The sequence below is a fragment of the Microtus pennsylvanicus genome, chromosome X, assembly GCF_037038515.1.
Source record: "Microtus pennsylvanicus isolate mMicPen1 chromosome X, mMicPen1.hap1, whole genome shotgun sequence".
In the NCBI taxonomy this organism is placed as follows: domain Eukaryota; kingdom Metazoa; phylum Chordata; class Mammalia; order Rodentia; family Cricetidae; genus Microtus; species Microtus pennsylvanicus.
Genome location: NC_134601.1, coordinates 119271739 through 119274570, shown reverse-complemented (window position 1 = coordinate 119274570; position 2832 = coordinate 119271739). Strand labels below are relative to the sequence as shown.

The window sequence follows — 2832 nt, the reverse complement described above, 5'->3', positions numbered from 1 at the left end:
TCTTGTCAATTAACGATCAAGACAACTACCCATAGACATGCCCACAGGCCAACCTGATCTAGACAATTCCTAAGACTCTCTTCCCAGGTGACACAAGGTTGTGTCAAGGTAACAAAGTAGCCAGCAGGGGGCCATTTTGCGGATGCGTAAGCAGGGAATCTCATATTTTTCAGCTTTCTTCCCTCCACTCCCCGCTCCACAGAGAGAGGTGGGGTAGAGCATGTTTCTTTATCCTATAGCTGGTGAATGCCTTTAGCATCTATTTATAGTTCCCAAAAGAGAATTCAAAGAAATGAGGTTAGCACACTGCTTTAAATGGATTTGGACACTCCCCTTGACAAAGATGGAAGAGGTCCTCAGGCCTAACAATATGCATACAGATAAGGCATTCCCACCTCCTTTATAACATCTCACCAACATGTTTCAACTGACTTCGGTGTCCGTCATGCAAAGCTCATTCTCAGGCTCCTCCTATCCTCTGGTTCCCTGCACCTCCACCTGCAGACTCCTCTCCCAGATCCTAATTTATTCTGCTAATCGTGGTGTACCACAACGTGCTCCAACCAACATAACTCCTGAGAAGGCTGGACTAATCTCAGACCAGGCAGTACTTCTTCTCCTGGCATACCTCAACCTATCAAGGTGCCATGGAGGATAAAGAGAGGCCACCCCTTTACTCATAACCATCCTGGGCCAATTCTCCAGTTCTTATCACTCACTTCCCAGAAAAGGTGGCTCACCCACATGGCCTCTGCTGTGCTTTTACTTCCAAGAGGACCAGGTCGGTGGACAAGACCCGGTGCCATTTCTTTGTTCAAGTGTCTGTAGAATCCTGGATTCAGAGCCAAGCAAGACTTTGAAACAGTCAACCAGTGCCCCTTCCTTAACTTATTGGCCCATTTGCAAACCAGGCTCCCTTACCAGAGGCCCTACAGCACCATTATACAGGAGAGGTGGTTATGTAACCTCTATAACCATTCCATACTGGGAAATCCAAGGGCAGGTCCTGACAACATTAGGGTCAAAGCAGACAGCTCAAGAACAGCCCTTGAACCTCTCCCCAGAGCCGTTAGATTTGTACTTTTTATAAAGTTTTTTTTTGTAACTGGGTCTTACTATATAGGCCAGGCTTGCCCATAATCCTCCTGCCTCAGCCTCTAAAGTACTAGCATGACAGATCTACAACAGCACACTCAGCTTGCTCATAAATGTATAAGCCCAAATATATTCCTTGCCTTCCTAAGGCCTCCATCCTTCTTGATAGACATGGCAATAATAATATAAATTGGGGGAATCAGGTAGTGGAATACATGAAAGCAGAAGTGAGAACCATCTGGAGAAAGAAGGAAACCAGCCAAAAGGACACACATTATGTATGAAAAGGCCACAGTGGAACCTATTAATTTGTGTGCTACTTTAAAAATATTAATTAAAAGTAAGAGTAAGTTATATGAGTTGAAAGTTGATTCAGTCCATTGCATTTGACATTGAGTAATGTTCATTGGCAAGGTTGGAGAGCTAGTTCAGTTGGTAAGTTGCTTGTCATGCAAGCATGACAATCTGACTTCTAACCATGTTTTAAAAAAATAGGCAGAGTGGAATATGCTTATTATCCCAGCACTGGGGAGGTGAAGCCAGAAGGATCTCCAGGGCTCAGTGGCCAGTTATTCTTACCAAGTTGGTGAACTCTAGGCCAAAGGAGAGACCCTAAGGAATAACATTGAAAGTTGGCCTCTAGCCACACATGCGTACACTCACACAAGCATGTACCTGTATGCACCTACATATATGCATATAAGTACACACAAAAAAAAATCATTCAAGTAATAGATAGCAATACAACCACAAAGGAAAAGGATAGAATTTACCCATTACTTGTGTGGATTATGAGTCACCTAGATTTGAGTCCTTTCTCCAATTAGATGCTAATTTTGAAGTTCAGAAAAGCTTCCTTAAAACAGTTGCAGTCTTTTGTTCATTAGTTCATTGATGTATTGCATTATATTCATTGATTTACATACGTTGAACCATCTCTAGGATGAACCTGACTTGATCTTTATGGTGTGCTCTTTACTTCAGTTTGCAAGTGTTGAACTGAGAACTTTGTCTAATTCCTCAGGGACATGTAGAAGGAAAACAGACCCTTAACTCTCACCCTGCAGAAAACTCAATGTCAAATGGACCAGAGACAGCAGCATTAGGCCTGGAACCCCAAAACTGATAGAGAAGACACAGGATATGCTTAAACTTATACAAATAATAAAGGACTTGGTGAACAGGGTTCCAGTAACACAGGCATTAAGATCAGCAGTTAACAAATGGGGCCTCGTGAAACTAGAAAGTTTCTGAACAGCAAGGGACACTATCATTTACGTAAAGAGGAAGCCTACAAAACTGAGGAAGGTATTTACCAGCTATATATCTGGCAGATGGTTAGTGTTTAGAATATACAAAGAACCAAAGCAACAACAAAAATAAACATCAAGAAAACAAGCAAAAAGTTCTCAAAAGATGAAATGCAGATGTTTCAGAAATATTTTTTAAAGTATTCAACATCCTTAGTCATTATTCAATTAAATTTGCATTTAATTTAATGCAAATTAAAACTACTTTGAGATGTTATCTTACCATAGTCAGAATGGCTAATATAAAAAAACAGAAACGATGACAAATGCTGGCAAAGACGTAGGGAAATAAGACTCATTAACTGTTTGTAGGAATATAAACTAGTGCGACCACTATGGCAATCAGTGTGGAGGTTGCTCAAAAGGTCAGAAATAGATTTATTACATGATCCAGCTATACTACTCACAGTTATATTCCCAAGAGACT

The 2832-nt window shown here is 41.0% G+C and overlaps 1 pseudogene; it reads left to right on the top strand.

Moving 5' to 3' along the window:
- Nucleotides 1-308: 308 nt before the first annotated feature.
- LOC142841902 (U6atac minor spliceosomal RNA) lies at nucleotides 309-426 on the top strand (annotated as a pseudogene).
- The last annotated feature ends 2406 nt before the right edge of the window (nucleotides 427-2832 follow it).